This window comes from Pseudonaja textilis, chromosome 1 (genome assembly GCF_049901715.1).
Source record: "Pseudonaja textilis isolate UNSWEBS1 chromosome 1, rPseTex1.2, whole genome shotgun sequence".
NCBI lineage: Eukaryota > Metazoa > Chordata > Lepidosauria > Squamata > Elapidae > Pseudonaja > Pseudonaja textilis.
In genome coordinates this window covers 295402623-295424865 of record NC_141990.1, presented here as the reverse complement: position 1 = coordinate 295424865, position 22243 = coordinate 295402623, and positions in this window count along the sequence as shown.

Genomic DNA, 22243 nt, shown 5'->3' with positions numbered 1-22243 from the left:
TTCAGGGATGCATAACTCAGCTTTGAGTCTCAAAGTCGCATTAATCTACAATAACATTAACCCACTGTTGTCAATTGAGCTACAGAAATAAATCTATCCATCTGTATTGCTGAGCTGGCAAATAACATGTGGCTAGATGCACAGCCTCTAAAAGTCTCTGTTTAAGGTTGGGGAATTTGTGCTACCAGTTGGAGAGAACCTCAAAATATCTCATTAAAAATTATTTTTTTTAAAAAAAAAACATGGGTCTCTCCTCTGGAACCAGTCCCATAACCAGAACAAATAAAAGTGAAATGCAGCTTTCTGGATAAAGGTTCTTCTGTCTATTAATCAATGGGCAGTAATTCTTCATCTTTCAAAAGAGAAGATTATGTGAATCATAACAGGTAAAAAGAGAGTATGGAAGGAGGTATCATATTTTTATATTTTAGCATGTGGAATATTTCTTGAATTAACATACTTAACTAACATAAACATTCTTAATATATGGTTTTAATTTCCTTCCTTTTGTATTCTGAGATGCATAAGCCATATATAATTAGCCATAAGCTTGCAGTCTAAATCATGATACAGATCAGATACGCTGTGTTATAGGGTCCCCTGAATAGATAAGTAACAAGTACCAATGACAGACATATTGTTACATTTTATTCCTATCAATGTAAATAAATAAAAAACAAGAACATTGTCCTATTATCTGATGTTCTTCAAAAATAGTTTAGAACAAAGATGTTTTCCATTTAACAAATTTAAAGTCTGGGCACTTGCTTAATGACACACTGATTTTATCACTTGTATCAAATAAAAAAAAAGAGACAAAAATGAACGTTTTAAAATGTTGATTATAAATCTGGCTATACTGATCATCAAATAAACCAAATTGACAGCAGAATCAGAAAACATTGACAGAACATCTATTTTTTTTCCTGTGATTTTTTTTTTATCAGTGGATACTGATAAGAAAAAGTTTCAAGACCCTGTTGCTGCTGAGAAGTATAACATTTTGAGGCCATATAAATTAAAGGAATATTATTTTTTTCAAATGACTTTTTAATGTTTCATCTTTTTAGGCAACACAGGCTGACTTAACCTACAGTTGAACCCTTGTTTTCTAATTATGCTACATCTGGTGTGGAATTCATAGTGAATTTTTGTTGGGTGGGTTTTTCCTTAGTTTTTGTGGTTATTTGGTACTTTTGTATTGGATGAGGTATTTTATTTTTATTTGTTTTATTGGGGGAAGGACCCCACTTTTTAAAAAAGAACTAAGACAGCTTTTTCCCTTTTCTTGTTCTACAGGAATACTGATATGCCCACAGGGAAAGAGGTATTTTAAGTAGTGGCTCAACATATCATTTTTATTAGCTTTGTGGAGCATAAAAAAGGCCTTAGGCATCTGTTGAAGACCAGATAGGTTTTCCAAATTGGGCAGTTCAAAACTGATATAATAGATAAGAGAAGGCTCTCTCAGCTAAGGGAAAATTTTCTAATGTAATAATTCTAATTTACAAGTGTTCAAAATTTGCAGTGGAAAAAGAAATAAATGATCCAGATGGATGTTTGTTTTAATATTGCTGATTAAGGGTTTTAATAAATGTATGCATTCATTAATTTAGATCTAACAATTTATCAGGTATATTGCACATAGGTTTTGAATGTTTTCTTACTTTGGCTGTGCAATGGATAATTATGGCTGAAGATATTAATCAAGTTTTAAACCCTTTATTAGATCAGAATACAACCCACCTAAATCTAATCTAATAAATCTAATTCTTGAGTATGGAAAATATTGCAAAATTATACAATAGGGTTTAATTTGGTGACTATATACGGACTATGAATGTTGTGTCACAAGAATATAGTTATTTCTCCACAGTCCCCAGTTCCACACCAGAATTGTTTTCAATTAGATTGTTTTCTGGGAGCTCAATTCTTAGCTGAATGGATTAAAATGTAATATAAGCATTACAGCTATATCTGTTCATATCTCTATAACATTATAAATTATTATAGAAAAGTATTATACCATTTTCTTTTAGGTGATATTTAAACAGAAATTTTTAGAGCTCTTTTTTTATCAGAGTTTCAAGAATTCCCCAGTTGAAGAATATTTCTTTATACTTAGTCATTATGCAATGTTATTATTGGTCAATTTTACTAATATATAAAGCTCATGTTACTGCTTTTGCTTCATGAAAAAATAACACTTAAAAAGTTGAATAGGAAATATGGGAGTGGAGGGTTCGGCACATATGCCTTTCATCACATATCCAAGAACCTTTCAGCACATATGCAAGATGACTAACCCCAGAATTACAGTATACACAGGTTTTATGAGAGCCAATCAGAAACCTACTTCCCTTTATGCCCTTGAAACAGAATATTCATTGAATCATATAACTAAGATACTAGGAGTAAAGTGAAATGCTTAGTAAATTGCCAACCTTCCTGAAATAGTCATTACTGTTAAGATGTCCATAATATTGGTTTAGAAAATGAACATAGTGTCAAAAAAACTTGTTCAAAATTGTGTAATACTGAGTCCAATGTAACTGAGTACAAATTAATTAATTTTGTGTATGATAGCTATTTATTCTAATTCGTTCACAGCTACTCTTCCTAACTTTTCATAAGATTACCCATAATCAACCCTGCCTGTTCATTTCCATTTTTATCTCTACAAGATAGAATAGATAACACTGAACTGATTAAAACAGGAGAAGATCCCAGTAGGGAAGGCTTTCCCATTGGGTAGTAACGTCAATGTTCTGACCGACGAACCCAACATGTGCAGAAGTTTTTCCTCCTGTACTATTGGAGGTCTAAATCTTTTCAAGAAAGTTGTGAAACTTCATCTATTACTAATGACCACCTTTTAAAAATCTAGGAAATAGAACTATATTTATATATTACAAAATCTAATTGTGAAATCAGAATTCCTCAAACATTAATTTAATAGTGAACACAACACTGAAATAAATGTGTATTCATGAGATTCATGACATTAAGCAATTAATACAGTACTCATAGAAAAAATAATGATTAAATGACATATATTCCTTAATTCAGCAGACACATTCTCAGCAGACACATTATATCCTCAGTAATATAATACTGTATTCCCACAATACTTAGACATATACTTTCTCTTACAATGAATGTAATTAACCTTGCAAATATCACCTTTTGTATTAGGTCTTGAATTAAGAGATGTATGGCCAAGTGAATTGATGTTTGAAAAGTATGTTGGCTGATTTTAGCATTTCATAAAGGAGTCTCTGTACTTTATCCAAAGCTATTTTAGATGTTCCTGAATAACAAATGTCTCTTCCAAGGTAATAAAGTCCGCCAAGATAATAAAGAGGCAATGTGTAGAGGCTTTAGAAGAAGCGGATTATGAAATCCTTTTTCAGTCAGTATTCAGGCCCATGGACATGGGATGGAAATGACATCGGTCATTTTGCAGATGACCTTGGTGGACAGGTGGAGAAGCAGTTTCATATCACTGTTATCACATTTGAGGGAAGAATTCAAAGAATGAATGCCCATTCAATCAATTGACATTTTCTTCAATCTCCTAACTGTTTAGAGAAGAGGCTTTTTAGTAGTCAGATGTCAGAATTCAAGCCACCTGTACTCTGCATGATAGAAAGAAAAAAAATATTGCCATCAGAATGTCATTATTCTGGTAAACATTGAAAGAGAGAAATAGAAAGCATATAAAATTCTTCTTACAAACAAAACTCTAAAATAAGTAATCAAAATTTGTATGAGTCTGAGACTGTGAGTTTCAGAATACTAACTTTTCCAGTTTGGAATATCAGAATTAATTATAAACTGAATCTAATCCACTCTCAATTGCAGATGTGGTTTGCAATTACCTCAGTCTCTTTGTGAACATCCTCTTCCACCTCTTTCATTTTCTATCGAAAATTATCTGGTCACAATGGCAATGACAGGAGAAGTTGCTGCCGTAACCCAGATCTCTTAGCACCTGCAATACTGAACTGTTTCAAAAGCACTGCCATCAAATAACTAGGAGTAAAAAGGGAAAGTCAGTATGGAGGAAAATCTCAAGAGAGATTGGGCAGGAGGAAGAAGAGTCAAGGGGCATATGTCTGTAGAAATAACCCCTGAGATTTGCGACAGGGATTCATTTGTATGGGACTGCTGAAAAATGTGCTACTTCTCTGAGAAGCAGTTGCTGATCTGTAGCTACATGAGGTCAGATGTGCTTCTTTCTCCAACTGGCGTCATCTTGGGGCCATTTTGCATGGGGCTTATAATTAATCTCTACTTTGCAACAAGTTCTAAAGTCTATTTTACTGAACTTAACAACAGAATTCAGAGTTCTATTCTGTCCAGAAGACTGGCAAATTTCTCAGGGAAATTTTATGCAATACTTCCAAAAGTGTTTCGGAGTTACCATTTGAATGTGGAAGCCAAGTAAAACAAAAACAAATGAGTAAGTTAAATACAGATCCAAATATGGCTGCTTTATGTATACAGCCGCATTCAACTAATGGAGTTCATACAAAATAAACATTTGAGGTGCACATGATCATTTTATTTCAGATATACTCATATATACAACCATAACAAAAACAAATAACCACATAAGTGGAATAGTGGGTAAGTGACCAATTTAGGTGCCAGTCTGAATCTCACCTGGATCAGAAACTTGAAAGTAGGTGCCTTAGGTTCTTTGCTCATTCTATCCATTATTCATGTAACCTAACCTTAAAGGATGATCTCATGGACTTACCTAAATATTTATCATTTTTTTAAAAAAAATATGCTCTAATAGAAGAAAATATAAGTAGCTCAGGGTTGAAATGTGAAATCCTTGGCATTTTCTGAGCCTGGTTGTTGGCTTGCAAACATTTTGTTACCCAACCAGGTAGCATCATCAATGTATTGAAGACTTTGCATACTAAAGTGTGATATATTGGTTACATATTTATGCATCAACAACCCCAACACACAGCCATCTAACTGCAGAGGCAGTCGTGCACCATTTCTTAATCATGGGCAAATGAAATGTGTTTGCCACGTGTATGAATAACCTCCTGACCCAAACCAAAGACTAAGGGATCGTAGGGGAGTCAAGGCCAGGACGCCGATGCTTTGCTATTGCTTCTGACAAGACAACTTACCTTTCCCCCCACCCCTCTGGAAAAGGAGGAGCCGGAGTTTTTTTTCTCTCTGACAGAAATCAGCAGGGTTAGAATAAACTGCATAAGTTATCAGCTCCTCAGGAAAGAACATGAAAAAGCCCTTCTATCACTTAATGAAAAATAGCTTCTTTTTTGGACAGAACTTCATAGGCTTGCAATCAAGCCATGGTGCTTCCCCCCCCTCCCTCTGCCCAACACACACACACATACACCTCCCTTCCTTGACATGCTATAGAGGCAAATCAAGTCGGCATCTATTAATAATATTTTCCCCTGCTCCTTTCATTTCTCTGCATGTCCTACCACTGTCAGGCCCCGTGATGGAGCAGCGCCTTTATCTCGTCCCAGTCTGGTCTGTCAGGGTGATAAACAATTCTAACAAGAATCAGAATAAAGATCTTCCCAGTAGACTTGGCGAAGAGATAGAGGCTTTTCTCATTTTCTCGACGGAAAAAAAAAATTTAATCTAGCAGCTCTGGCTTTTTTCAAGCGTCACATTCAAAGAGATGCAAATTTGTCAGAGCTGAGACCCGGGCTGACTCTCAGCACTGCGTGAATGTCAAAGGGGGAGACTGGAAGCCTTTGACATCTTTGCTTTTTTGGGGGGCTATCTGCTGCAATAAAAAAAAAGTAAGGGGGAGAAAAATGCTTTGTAGTTTATGTTTCAACAATTTTCATAAGTTTTCTTCTGAAATAAAATAGTGCCTTTGGGAAGGTAAAGAGAGAGAAAGAGGAAAGAGGAAGGCAAAAGACATACCATATACATGTCCATTTAGATTTTGAACGTGCAGCATTTGTGACAGTCCTATTGTTACTCTTTGCAGCAATTTTGGATGGAGCTAATGAAGCCGCCGTGCACTTGCTTTGACTTAAAAACATATGAAGATGCAGAATAAAGGGCCTTTGTTTTAACACTTATATTTTTATGCTGCATTATTAATAATCTGGTAGACGTAGAAATACATACAGATGCCTACATCCTCTGACTATATAGATTTGAATGCATTATTTACTGTATTAATCATATTTGGGTAAAGCCCACCTCCTATGGAAATCTCTGGTAAAAATATGTGGTTTTAATGGATCAACCTGCACTATATTGCACAGAACCTGAGGAATGTCTGCCAAGCTCGTCTTAATTACTTGTGGGTCTGCTAAAAGAAAATTGACATTACTAGATGGTAATGTCTGATAAGAGCATGTCTTCAGAAGTTCACCTGAACTTAGGTAAGTATGTGATTACATATTCTTAAGCCTAATTCAAATTATACGGTACAGAGGATGATATGATGGAAGACAAAGAGAAGAGGGAGAACAAGAATGACATATTCAATTACATTGACCCAACTTTCTTCATTAACCAATCATTAAAATCATGCATTTTAATGCTGTGTCCATATATACCCTTAAATTTTCAAATGAGCAACCTTGTGAATGCTCTGCTATCGATATGTTTAATATCCACAGTTTTTTCTGTTTTTTCTAAGTAATGGCCTACATCAGTGGTGGCTAATCTTTTTTGGGCTCCTGTACCAAAAATTGTGCCAGCACCCAGAAGGCAATGTGCATGCCCCCCTGCACATTTGCGCACAATCCCCCCCGCCACCCCCTTACCTGTACTGTGCCTCCCAGCTGATTTTTGGCCCATTTGAAGCCTTTTGGGGGCTCCCAGACTTGAGGACAGCTTCTGCAGCCTTTGCAGGCCGAAAAATAGGGCCATTTGGTCACTCCTGAAAAAGGCCTCAGACAGGCCAAAAATCAGCTGTGAGGCGCATGCATGCACAGTGAGATAAGTTTGCCTGCAGCTTACGTGCCAGCACAAATGGATTTGCGTGCCACCTGTGGCATGTGTGCCATAGGTTCGCCATCACAGGCCTAGATTATAGAAGAACTTGCAGTAAGAGCTGATGCTGCATGTAGTCACTCACCTGTTGTGACCCTATATAGGCTTCCTCACAAAATTTGTTGCCTGGCTCCATCAGTCCCAAGTGTACAAACTGTATTTTTTCCTTCTTAGCTTTCAGAAGACTCTTTTTGTACTCTATTAGCAAGACATTTTAGAAGAAATTCTTGATGCATGTGAACTCGCATTATAGTCCATCTTATTTTTATGCTACCATTCATGTTTATTTGCCTACTTGCATATTTTTAATACCTGTTTCTCAAAGTTTATACCCAATGGTTTACAATAATTCTAAGAATGACAATGAAAACATCTCCTTTATGGGTTTTGCATGTATGTCCTCCAAGAACGGACCCAATTAGTTTATCTACCAAAAATGAGATTAAATGAATGATGATTCTGATTATCAGGAAATTCCCAACAGAAGGAACTGCTAAGCAATTGAATAGTTTATTTAGAGGAGTGATGGCTTGGTTTTCAAGCATGGGCTGAAAGGTCACCAAATGAGAAGATTCCTGGTCAGAGAAGTGCGTTGGATTAGAGTATTCCCTTCAACTCCAAATTTCCAACATATGCTTCTTTTCGGTATGTAAAGGTGAGGTGGGATTATTAGAACTGGATCTCTTTCTTGTCACAGTTATACTGCTGAATTAATGTATCACACAAACTGACAGTGTGGTGAACTTTTATCTTGAGAATATGTAAACTCAGTCATGGTAATCATGACTTAATACTTAGTGTTTTGCAGACTGAAACATTATGGCTTATTCCAAAATCATGGTCAAAACAAGCCCTAGTTTAGCTTAATATGTGAATCATAACTGGAAATCTTCTAATCTTCATTACAATGGATTTTAGAGTTCACCAGAAGAAACTAAATGACTCTCTTGAAATCCAAGAAATAATGTTCTCTGAGGTAATTCTCAAAATAATGCCAAAGTTTTAATTTTTCCCATTTTCTTCACAAATATTCATATATAAATCCTTTCAACCAGATGACACTCAAATATCTGTCTTTCTTTTCTTTTATTCTTTCAATCATTATAGTGGTTTTTGTACCTCTTTATTCTTTTGACACCTAGAATCAGAAGTCAGAAAAAAGAATGATATATACTTGATAATTCCAAATGTAAATGGCTTTTAATATAGTCACATTTGCATAAAAAAGTAATAATTTATAAAGAAAAATCCAAGCATAATTTATTGTATGTAAGTCATGCCTCTCATAGTCCTGGCAGCTTTTTTACAGGCAGGAAAGGGAAAAAAGCTTGCTGTATGTGCAACTCTTAGTGACACTAACTTTTGAATTTGTGTATGAATCCCATTTATGAAAGAAAAAGGAAAAAAATAAAGGCCTTTTAATGCTCCCCAGAAAGCCAGTCTTTTTTGAAAGAGGGAGGGGGGAGATTATTTTGTTTCAATATTGTTCACAAAATTAAAACTTATTGTTTACTTTAGTATTTCCTGTATTTGTAAATTACCAAGGCATATTTTTAAGGTCAATACTTGCAGAACTGCCTTTAGAAGCTTTATACAATCTCCCAAACACTTGGATAAAGCTTTGTAAGAATTATGTACAGAGAAATGCTGCATAAATCAGTGTTATTGCAGAATATATCACTGTTTTATGTGTGGAAACAGTAATCCATATTGTTCTGCTTTCCTTTGCAATCTGCTTTAAAACTTAATTGTTATGAAAATTTGTTTTAAACTATCATAGAGAATTTCTCTCTCTCTCTCTCTCTCTCTCTCTCTCTTTTTCTTTCTTTCTTTCTCAATATGCATTTTATACAGTTTTGAGCTATTTTCAATTATCAAAATAATTGAGTATCAGTGCTCATTGATAATTGAATTCTGACCTGCATGTAGTTAGCTAAGTACACTGAGTTGAATCTCACTCCTGATGACAATATGGCCAAATGCCTTCCATCTTAATCTGCCCCAAATGACAACCCACTGTTCTTCTTGAGAGATTTCTGTGATCTCCTGATCCCATCCCCTTCTTTTATTTCTTTCATCTTTGAAATTGTATCCATTGTTTCCCCAGTCTTTCATCTGCTGCCATAAAATGCACACAATATTTGAACCTGTGTGTATGAAGTGATCAGGCCAATAATAATTTACAAACATTAAAATCCACAAGTACAGAGCTTTTATCAGAGTATAAAAGAATGTATGGAAGGATAAAGCATACCCCTATCTGCTGGTCACATTCAGCACATTCATTAATTGGCTTTGTGTTCGAGATACATCACACCTTTACATGCAGCTTCTGAATATGCAGTCGTATCTATCCTCTATTTTTGCAGCTAAAACTAGTAAACACGGGGTTAGCTTTTTGGCATAATTTTCAGCATCAAATGGAGTTGTTGTCATTTGTCATGTCACAAATGGAATACGTAGGTAGGCCTTTGCCCTGATTGAGTGTTAACTTCTTGTATTCTTAAGATCCAAGTAGTATGCTGAAATTAACACTAGAACTCTTGTGGTTTTTATTAACTTATTTGGTTGCAGGTTGCTTTTGTTTTGTTATTGTGCTTGTCTATTTCTGTGATATGAATTTTTGTTTATCAGCCAGTTTGTTGCAGAGTCTGATGCAGATTTGTCCTGATAAAGAGTGACTGACTCAAAATTACCCAGTTTGCTCTGTGTTTAGGGATGGTCCTAGTCCAGTATCCTAAATGCAACATATACCATGTTAATATTCAACTTAACAATGGGACTAACAGGCACAATTCTGGTCCATTACTGTATCTATTGACATGTATTTCTCTTTTGGACTCGGTTTCCATTGCTAGGTTGAGTTGATGAATTTTGAGATCCAAAATTCTAAAATTGAATGTCAATGATGTGTTTGCCTCATATTCATCAGAGTGATAGTACAATTTTAGTTTGGGGGATTTAAAATGACTATGATCTGTCCCAGGTTTGGAGAAAAATATTTAAACAAAGAAACATGTATTTCTTTTTGTGCTGCTTTCTAAGTGAGTTTGCTTCATATCCTAAGCAATCATTCTATGTTGCAATAGGGACTATACTCAAGGGAAATAAAAATCAGTCATTATCCTTATCTTCAGATGTTGTTGTGTCTGGAAATACTCTGCATATCTATATTATGGAGTGCCAGTTTCTACCAAACCAGGAACAACCTGGTGACTAGGCTGCTTACAAACTGATTTTGGCAACTGTCAAATATAAAAATATATAGTATTTACCAACCAGGCTCATAAAATCATGTAAATTATTATTTTTCAAATCAGATCAGGTGTTCATTCCAATATTTGCTTACAAATTTCAATGAGAAAATATAGAAAGAAGATGTGGATTGGATTGAAATATCCTTTCACCTTGTATTCAACCCCGGTTGACTAATGATGGGGCTCATATAACTGGCAGAAATTATAGTATGCATGATAAGGAAAGACTGGACACAAACTAGATGAAACACATAAAGAAACATTTATTTTAAAAAAGTAAATCAACCATAAAGATCCTCCCAATAGGCTCAAGAGATGGGAGCCATTCTCATTTTCTCCATGGCAAAATTTAATCTAGCTGCTTGGCTTTTCAAGCATCATATTCAAAGAGATGCAAATTTGTCAGAGCTGAGACCCCAGCTGACTTTCTAGCACTTTGTGAATGTCAAAGGGGCTTAAAGGTTGATTTTTTTTTTTACCTCCATCTATCCAAAGTAATTCAACAGTAGGGGGAAAAAAGCTTAAAAATGTAAGCTTCTGTTACCTAATTGTACCAGGCAGCCTATTACATGAACTGGAAGCCTATTACATTAGCTGGAAGTGGGGGCAAGTGAGTTTTAGTATGATAGAAAACCTAGATGGAGGTTTTCATCAGAAATGTAAGAATTATCATATCTCAAGGATTCTGATCATAGGGCAGGATTGGGCAGCTGTTCAATAGCCAGAGGCCTCGTGTAACATTTTGAGATGTGGATAGAGACAAAACAATTAAAGTTATTTTGGTGCAGGGTGGAGTTTTTTTTTAATATACATACATTTATGCTTATACTAGGATTCACATTATCATTTTTGATATTTCAGCAAATGTCAGCAAATCCATGCCACCAGTTTGAAGCAAAATGGCCAAAGGTAACTCAAGGAAGAAAAAAAAAGATAAGGTGGGGACGGCATAAAGTCCTGGACCTCAGGTTGTCCACCTTGACAGAAAGATTAAAGACTACCTAAGAAAAACTATTTGATTTGATGTAGAGGTAGCTCTCCCTTAATGATTACCCTGTTTAGTGACAGCAACATAGTACTTGAGTAACATGGTAGGAATTTGTTATGTAGGCAATGAAAATAAAGCAGAAGCTTATAAACAAGCAGATGCAGAAGATGATGCAGGGTGCAATATGCTATCTCCCAACAAGAAATATTAATTATTTGGATCCATTTTTGTGAGCTTTATGTTGAGATATGGAATTCAGACTGCTTGTAATTTGGTGGATGACAGACGTACAAGTGGACAGAAGTAGCTGCATGGATCATAGGACACTCAAAAGACTGTTTGCCAGGGTGATTGACTCCACAGTTATTCAAATTACTGACTATGGTATCTCAAATAGTGTCAGAGTATATTCATGAACTGGAATAGAGCTTAGTAATAAGGTCAGCCAATGAGAACCGAGTTGAAGGCTGAAACTTAAAGAGAGAATTTGGGCGTGGTTTATCTCTGTTCTGTGCTCAGCTCTAAAGTGAAAGAGAAACTAACTTGTTTTGCTTGTCTGATGAACTAAAGTGAAACTGATGTCTGTTTCTGAGCACCCGAGTTGCTGCTTTGCTCTGAACCTGCAACATGTCTGCTTCTGTTTGAGTTTGCTCCATGTTCACCAACCACTGAAGTGTCTCAATGGCCTACAAAATAAAAACAAAAACAAAATTGGAACCAGAGAGATTAAAAACAGAATCATAGTACTTGAAGGATCCACTGAGGCCATAGAGAGCCCATGAAATTCTCTCTGAGGAAGAAATGAAGAAGCCCCAAATGAAATGTAAAAGCAATAATCATAACTCAAAGAAACAATTAACATTTCTTTTGAGAATAAACATATAGGTTAGATATCTCAGGCAGAATGCATTCCCAAGACTTGGAGCAATTTTAGTTCCCAAAGCTTTCATATATAAAACTTTCTGAACTTTTCCAGATGATCTAAATGAGTAAGAGGATAGATGGATTCAGTAGCGAGGTTGTCGTGGAAAAAATATAATGAACTATTGGAGCTAAATGAATGAGCTATTGGAGATAAATTCAACAAATAATCTCTGTTAATTTTAGTGATTGCTGGGTTCACACCAAAGGAACACAAAAGAGTCCTGAAACCCATAAGGCTATAGGTCAGGGCTGTTAAACTCACATCGTCACAGCAGCATCACATGACATATTGGGACTTTTCCCCCTTCACTAAACTGGGTGCGGCCGTGGCCAGCATGTGACACATCCGGCCCGCAGGCCAGGAGTTTACCAGCCCTGCTATAGTTTATTTGCCTTCCAAAATGATACAAAAGAATTACAAAGGCAATGTGAATTATAATATATTTACAGCTGGAATGTGTCATCTAATAAGAACATAAGTTGACCGTACTCAAGGCTGATCTAGTGCCTCTGAATTCAACATTTCTAAGAATGTCTGCCAAGTCTGCCCTTTCTACTGATACTAGCTGCTTTTAACATAAACAATGGTAACTCTGTTGATACCAAGGGAAAGAGAGCAACCTGCTTTTTGTTATATATTTCCTTCCCTCTAAGATCATCAGATAGTTTCAGATTTTCTGGTTTTTCTATTGTGTAATTCGGGATCCCTTATGATAAGGCAATCATGTATGCTCAAGTAAAATATATTTTTCATCCTCCACCAGGTCTTACTGGTATTTTATCAAATTCAATTACAGTTTTCTTTCAGCCATGTTCTAGTTTTCTCACAACTAACTTTACTTCCCTTAGCTGGAGATCATGATGCAAATACAAAAGGCCAAATTTTCTGCAACAAAGTTGCTCAGGTTTCAGCAATTTTACATTTTATCAATTTATATTGAAGGTTCATACGGAGCCCATCCTCCTGGCCTGCTCTGTTACTGATGCCATGACATTCAGTATGTCTCACCAAATAAGCATATACGTTTGAAAGAAATACTCAATCTAGTGGATCCCTGGATTCACATAATTATCATTCTTATAATTATTTTCAACTCCTCTCCCCTGAAAGATGACCCTAAGACAAAAATAGAATGGAGAAACTAGTGCCTCATCTGCATGTTGCCAATGCCTATAACAGTTCATGATGATATACCACATCACTTCCTATGTTTCTGTATTTGAAGGTGCTAGTAGAGGCTGGTAGAGAGGCAGATTAATGGAGTGATCAAGGCACCAGGCTAGAAAGCAGAAGTTCTAGTATTGCCTTGGGCATGAAACCTGCTGGGTAACCATGGGAAGTCACCCATTCTCAGCCCTACAAAGAAGGCAATGGAAAAGTATTCAGAAAAATGTTGGTAAACCAACTGCAGAGTCTTGTTCAGATACTCACTAGGAGCCAACACTGACTTGAAGACACAAAAACAAACAGATCCTGACAGCTCTGGTGCTGGAATTATCCTGTTTCCCAGCCTAGAGTTTTTTCCATGACTAAAATAAAGTATAGAAGAAGGGATGAATCCTCTCAATATTATTTGTGCAGTTGCCATCCTTCCTTTCTTAATTTTTAAGGACAGAATATTATGATTTGGTTGGAAATGACTGGCTGTTGCCCTGAAGAAAGAAATTGGTAATGTCTCTTGATTTTCAGTCTCGAGACAGAGTTGTACAATTGATTAATCCTGTCCTTGATAGCCACGAAAGCTGCAGTAAGAATACAAGAGTTTGACAAGATGAAAGACTTTTCAACATATAAGACAGCTGGTTGAGTGAAAAGATCTATAACAACACAGTAAAATATACTCAACAGTAAGTGGTATTTTTGATGCAGAAGTACCTGCAAGCCAAGTTTTATATGACAGATTCATTGAAAAAAACAGTTTTAAGCAACAACAAACAATAAAACAAAAACTCTTAATTAACAGCTAATGGGATATAATTTAGCCTTTTCAGACTTTTGGTAAAAAGCAAAAGTCCTATCAGATTTTTAAAAAGCAGAAAGCAGAAAATTGTGCCATACATTTCATTCTTATGTTTATGTAAACAAATTTGATGTGGCTTTTTTTGTTATATTTTTCACCTATTCTTCTGCCAAGATGCTCACGAATTGTTTTTTTTTTTTCATGCATTTAGCTGAACTTATGAAATGGATTAAATTGAGAACCACTGGCTACATACACTTTGGGTTGTTCAGGAATAACTGAATTAGTATCTCTGCACAGCTGCAGAACCGTGGGTAATGACTGCTCCATCTTCCTCTGCTCTTCCTCCTTCTCTTCCTCCCTCTTCTTCCTTACTTCCTTGCCAGTTTGCCTTCCAAAAACCAATATTCTCTTTAATAGTAAGCAAAACATCTGACTCTCAATTTATTAGTTATAATAATGCATTCGATCAAGTTTATAGAACCCAACTTACGTTTTAAAAGAAAATAAATTAAAGCTTACAATAATTTGGATTTTTTTCCCTAGAAGAGATGTCTGTATGTCAAGAAGATGTCCTCAAGAGTAAAGAAGCCCACCTTTTTTTAACATTAGTTGTACAATTGTGGACACCATCTTGATTTTTTTGTCCCCCAGAACTGCCACCCACATGGATGCCCTGTAGATGGAAGTATCCCATTGTTTCCTCTTGGAGATGGAATTATTCCATGTACAGATTCCCTTCATACCAGAGAAGACACAGAGATGCCTTGTATACCTATATATAAAGAAGGAATATTATAGTACAGGATTAATTCTTCTATCACATTAACCAAACCACACAGAATAGGGATTGTGCTTGTGGGTTCTGATTTTATGAATCATTAGCAGCTGGAGTAGCCTATAAAACCAGTAAACTAAATTAAAAATAAACAAACCACATTTGCATTTATTAACACTATTTTTCTTTATTGCTTGTTGAAAGGGGGGGGGAACCTTGCAAACGTGGTTACCAGTTATCACTCACTTTCAATCTGCATTATAAAATTGTAACAATATGATGAAGGCAGATTTTTTATCTAAGTTACTTTGAAATATTGGAAAAACACAAGATATAAAACTGGAGCTCCACAAGACATACTATACAATCAAATTGCACTCCTGAGTTATGCTATGTCCAACAAGAGCATATCCTCTAACGATAAATGTGAAATAAGGACAATATGATATCATGAGTTCCTTATCTGCAGTAATATTACTGTTGCTTTCTGTAAAATGGTGGTTTATATGCATATATTTTATTTTATTACAGTTCATAGTCCATTGGAACCACCACTGGATGCCCAATGCAAATTTATAAATGAAAATGAGTACTTCTGAATTTACTTTGCATTTCCAAACGTAACATATTAAAGTTACATTAATATTATTGCTAGTTATGTTTAAGTGGTGCTACTAACAGTGGCAGAAGTAATTGTATCAGCTCTCTCCATATCGTGAATTCAGAGCCAGTCAAGTCATCAGCAGAAACATCTGCTAAGTTAACAGCAAAAATTCCCAAGTAATTCTAAAGCCCACTAACTGTGATCTACTGATGACCTCAAAATTAGAGAAAATTTCTACATATCCAGGTTAATATGAATGAAAGTACGAGAGATTGTTACAAGAAAGAAAAGTTTTTAGCAGGTGATTCTGAAGTTATGAGCTCCAACTGTAACTCATAGCTACCTCCACTAGATCAGACAGGGATGATAAAAAGAAGAGAGAAAAAAAACCTCCACATTTTTTGCCATCCTGTGTGCAGATAAAAGAACCTTGTCATTCCAACTTCACAAAACAGCACCAGAGATGAATCGCTCAACTCCACTGGGACAACCATTTTTTGCTGTTATTATAGAAGAAAATTATAACCATAAAAATGTCCAATTTAGAAAAAAAGGTGCCACTTTAGTGTCATTTGCATAAAAGCTATTACATACAAATTGTTATAAAGACAAATGTGTAGTACTCTTGTTGGAAATTGCTTATATCTTAGGTGCTCTGCCTGAAACGACATAAAGGCCTCTTCAAACTGAAATTCATTCTCAGGTAAATAAAGCCGAAAGGGAATTTTCACCTATTTGTATGTATGTGAGTAGCTTCACATATAGTCCTTAGAAAAACATTTTTTGACATGTTATTACCCCACCCTTTCAGCTTTTTTTTTTTTAAAGCTCTCGCCCATTTTGCCTGCTTGGCGGCCTCCATTATACCAGCTTGGCTTCAGCAAAGAAAGTTGTCAATTTGTCCAGTTCAAAGTTAGATGTATTACTGGAAATACCTTACTTAAGCATTTGCTCCCATTGCTTTTTCTTGCAATTATAGTCAAAATTCACTAGCAAATTCAAAAATCAGTATTCATGGAACTCTAAGATGCTTCCCATTGTGGAAAGCATTCTATCTCCTTCTCAGGGAACAGGGCCTTAGCAATATGATCACAGGCATTTCTTTTTTTCTCCCCCCAACCAAAATTCCCTAGAACTGAAGCCTGAATATGTGAAAGCTGTTTCTCCCTTAGTGCATATTTGCTTCATTGTTACACATAGAGAAATTAACATGAAAAAAAGGTTCCTAATCTCCTAATTGGGAAAAAAAGGCTATTTTCTATTTATTTTTATTTTTAAAATGTTCCATTTAATAAATGTTCCATTTACCAAATTATTGATTTGTAGTTGAATTTTAAGTGACCTAATCTGTGGGCTCTATGCAAAGCAGTAATCCAGAAGAGACAAAGCTCCCATCACCATGTTCAGGCTTAATCTTTTTTGGTGCTCTCAAAAGGAAGCCCTGTCAACAATTGGCTTACAATAGCCCCACTTAATGTCCACTCTTTCACTCTTTCTGCTGATCAAGGAGTTGATTTCACAGAATCATAGAATGTAAAAGGCCATAAAGACCATCTGTTGCAACCCTCTGCCCAATGCAATCATCTCAACAGATGGCTATTCAGCTTTTGTTTATACAACTTCAGTTAAGGGAGGTCCACCAGCTCTAAGATTATTTATTCCATTGCTAATTAGCTCTTATCATTAGGAAATACTGAAATCTACTTCCTTATAATTCAAAACCATTTTTTCCCGAAAGCCATCACTCTGCTCAACAAATAATTCCCTCAACACTGTCCAACTATTTACAAAGTCTGCATTACTATTAATCTTCTCATCGTTCCTCATCACCCATTCCCTCCCACTTCTGACTGTACGACTGTAACTTTGTTGCTTGTATCCTTGCGATCTATATTGACTGTTTTCTAGTATGATTTGATTGCTTATTGTACCCTATGACTATCATTAAGTGTTGTACCTTAAGATTCTTGAACTCTTAAAGAATGTATCTTTTCTTTTATGTATACTGAGAGCATTTGCACCAAGACAAATTCCCTGTGTGTCCAATCATACTGGGCCAATAAAGAATTCAATTCTATTCTTGCTCTGTGTTCTGGAACAACTTTGAACAATCCTGCCTCATCTTCCAAATGACAATCCTTCAATTTAAAACAACTGTTGTGTCTTCCAAGGATCCTCTTTTCTTTATGCTAAATCATTTCTAATGTTTCCAGATATCCAGATATCTCTCACTGTTAATATTCCAAATGATTTCAAGGTTTTGAGCCTTCACTGCAAATGTGAAAGTTTAAACTGAATCTTAAAAAGTTAAAAGTTAAGCATCCTCCTGAAGAGCTGGTAAACATTGTTTATATACTAGTAGTACTCTTTAGTACTCTACTAGAAAATGTTCCTATCTGTTATTGCATGGGTTTTCAGGTAACCTCCATACCATACTACCCCGGGAAGAAAAATAGCCCTTTGGTTTGGGAGAATTTAGATAAACAAAACAGGGCAGTTTGTGGAGTAGAGGATATGGGGAAATTAGTTACCACTGCTTGCAAACAAAATTGTTTCTCATTTTGGCAACCTTCTTTGGACTTTAATACATTTCAGTGACCTTGTTCATAATGCAGTAAAAATGGCTCAATTAATAACAATAAACAACATAATAGAATATTCATTAAAATATTTGAATGTTCTGTGGGCATGGCTTGGTGGGCGTGGCAGGGGGAAGATACTGTAAAATCTCCAGTCAGAGGTGGTATTTGCCAGTTTTCCGAACTACTCAAAATTTCCGCTACTGGTTCTCTAGAACTGATCAGAACTTGCTGAATACCACCTCTGCTCCTGTTCCTTTTCCCTGTCAGACGAAGGATCACATACAACCACGGGCTAGATGAGTTCCACAGATAATTGTGTATGCTTAACATGCTTTATTTCAAAGGGTCCTTTTTCAAAGTAGGGTATTGTGACTTCCTGTGCTGCAGATGCATCAGTGTGCTCCACAGTCCCCATATTCACAAGATCTTCTCAAGATACATCCCTTAGATCTAATCACTCCAGAGAGAGAGCAAGTGACAAAAAGTGTGTTGTGGCACTGTGACACAGATTCTGCCTCTTCCATAGTTGCATGTGATGCTGCAGTAGAAGTATGAAAGGGTGGACCTTGTGACATGATACCAAAGATGTTTTCTCACTTTGGCGTTCAGTTGTGGATGTCATGGCCTGAGAGGGAAACAATGTGGGCAGGATGGCAGATGTGACATGGAAGTATGATCAGAGATGCAGGGTAGGAAGAGAGATGTTGACACACTAGTACCCCCCAAATCCCCAATGGAAAATTGACTTAGTCGGCGGATCATGAAGAAGGTAATCCAAAGGCCTCCATAGCCTCAATTAGTTGATGCCATGGCTGTTACTGCACATTCTGAGTGAGGCGTTGGGCCCCAGTCAGTAAGCAGAGCATGACAAATGATTGTTATGATCATTTTGTGTACATTTTCATAGCGTTTCAAGGAAGGTCTTCTAAACACTCCTAGCATTGAAGCATACACTTATTTAGTGCTGACAGCAATAAAATGCCTGTATAGCTCCAGAATAAAAGTGACACTCCCTCTCCCAAAAAAAGAGCAAGTAGGATGAATGCTATTAGAAGTTGATAATATTCCCTCAAGTAATTTTAAAAAGGATGCATGTTGATGGTGGGAAGCAGAGGCTGCCAAAATGTTCATAGCATGTGGCATTAGCTCAGACCTGACAATGAGTACAGTATGGCATAATTTGAGAGCTGTAAAATTATTTAAAAGATTATACCTTCTCCATATTTTCCATAGTATACATTCAACCATACACTGAATATCTCCTGAAATCTTGCTTCAGAATCTGACACCACCTTTTTTCTTCCAATTACTTTGTCACTCAGAATCCCTAAGTGTAAATCTCTAGCACACATTAAAGAGAAAAATCATGCTATTATACCATTAGAGCTAAAGGAAATGAAGTGAGGAGGAAGAAGTGGAAGAAGGAAAACAAGACATTTCTCAAATGATACATATAATATTTTTATTTGTGAAAATAATTCCTTTTTTTTCATTATCTTAGGTAGCTTCTGTGACCCCACCCAGACCCCAAAATATTTAGGTTTTTGTAGTTATAGTAATTCCCAAAGTGGGCAGTACCACTCCCTGGGGGGCGGTGGGCTGCCTTAGGGGAGCACTAAGAGGCAAGGGGGGTGGCAGGGGGGCACTAAGAGGTGGCAGGGGGGAATTTGAGGTGCCGGCCGACCCTGCATGTTCACCCATTGACTAGCACCGCTCCGGAGCCGGCACCTCCTATGCGGAAGCAGTGGCATGTTATCTGCCGCTGCAGCCGTGTTTGACGCGCTGCCCCCTGCCACCTCTTAGTGCCTCTCTGCTGGCCCCCTTGGGGATGCTAAGAGGTGGGGGGGGCATTTGAGGTACCGGCCCTGCAGGTTCACCCATTGACTGTAGTAATGCTCCGGTAAGTCAGTGCCTCCAATGTGGAAGGGGTGGCATGTTATGTGCCACTGCGACTACATTCAACGTCCCACTCACCTGCCACCACTTAGTGTCCCCAAGGGGGCTGGCAGAGGGGTGCTAAGAGATGGCAGGGGGGCATTCAAGGCACCGGCGGAGCATGCAGTTTCACCCATTGAGGCGCCAACTCCAGAGTTGATGTTTCCCGATGTGCCTGTGGGGGTGGCACCTCGAACGCCACGGTGGTGGCACGGCTTTGCTCTACTTTTCCAACACTGCACCACTGCCTGCACTGGGCTTCCTCAACCCTGCCCTGTACTGGCTCCAGGAAGCATGGAACAGCACCGCCCTCTACGACGTGAGTGCCCTGGGTGGAGGGGTGCTTGGGAGGCTGTTCCCTGGCAGGAGGGGCAGCCTGTGAATTTGCTGTCAAGCACAGCAACTAGAAAGAGGGGCGGGCTTGGTTGCGCAGGATCTTGGATATTGGGCATGTGGTCAAAGCCTTCCTACCTATCTATCCATCCATCCATCCATCCATCAATCCATCTATCAATCTACCTACCTACCTACCTATCCATCCATCCATACATCAATCCATCTATCTATCTTCCTATCTATCTATCTATCTATCTATCTATCTATCTATCTATCTATCTATCTATCCATCCATCCATCCATCCATCCATCCATCCATCCATCCAAAAGGTCTGTCTGTCTGTCTGTTTGTCTTCCTGCCTGCTTGCCTGCCTTCCTGTCTGCCTGCCTACCTACCTATCAATATATCTACTTACCTACCTACCTACCTGTCTCTCTGTCTCTATCTCTATCTCTACCTATCCATCCATCCATCCATGTTCAAGGTGCCAGCTCCACGGGCACACCAGGAAAATAGAGCAAAGCCAGTCTTGGAGGGAGGGAGGGAGGGAGGGAGGGAGAGAGAGAGAGAGAGAGACTGATGCATCAGATTGAAATGAGACCTGGTTTAGACTGAGGCCCTTTTCCACATTGAAACATCTGTGCCAGCACATTGAAACATCTTTGGCTCCTATTAAAGGTTTTGTGGATGAATCACGGTCAAGACTATCAAGAAGCTCTCACATTTTGTTGAGGCTTTAAATAGGATCCATTGGATCAGACCTCCACCCTAAAAAATTACTTTTTCCCAATGAATTATAGTGCCAATTCTGAAGAAGGCAAAACCAAAATGTACTGGTAAATTACAAGGAGAATACACACACACACACACACACACACACACACACACAAACACACACACACTCCCTTCTAACCCTACTGGAGCAGGTGATTGGACTAGAATAGATATCTCATTATCTTTCTCCTCCCTCCCTTCCTCCTTCTTTATTTCTTTTTCTTTCTGTCCCTTCCTTCCATCCCCCCTTTCTTCGTCCCTTTTTCTTTCCTTTACTCTTTCTTTTCTTCCTTCTCTCTTTCTCTCTCTCTCTCTTTTCTCTCTCTCTCTTTCCCTCTCTCAGGCTCACCCCATTGACTTGGTGCACTGCTCCACTTGGACTTGCTTGGGCAGGTCCCTCCAGTGCAGCGGGCTCAATGGGATGGACCTGCAGGGCCGGCACCTAGAATGTGGCATGCCAGCATGTTTGAAAAGTAGAGGAAAGCCAAGGTCGGTAATTTTTGCTGCAAAGAATAACAAAAGCTTCTGGGCTGTGCACAAAAAGAGACACACATTTCAATGCAATTCAGCAACATAAAATAAAGAAATACAAATAAAACAAATCAACAAGAATCAGCAAAACATCTCTGATTAGATTCTATTCACTACTAGAATCTAATCAGAGATGCTTTGCCAATTCTAGTCCAATGACCTGCTCCAGCAGGGTTGGAAGGGAGTGTGTGTGTATGTGTGTGCATGGCTGTCAAAACTCCAAAAAAGGTCAAGTAGCTCTGGGGAGGCTGCCAGTCACCAAACCACGCCCACCCAGTCACATGCCCACCAAACCACACCTGCCCGGTCATGTGACCAGCAAGCCACACCCAGCCAGTCACGTGACCAGCAAGCCACACCCTCAAATTAGGCCACACCCACAAAAATTTGAATCCCACCCCTGGGTGGGGGGCGCCAAGGGGGCGGTGGACTGAAAAAGTTTGGGAATCACTGTTATATCAGAAATTGAGAATCTTTTTGACCAAGGATTTTCAGGACCACAGGGAGAGTGACTGGTGAAGCAGTGATGTTACTATAGGGAGGAAAGCCAAT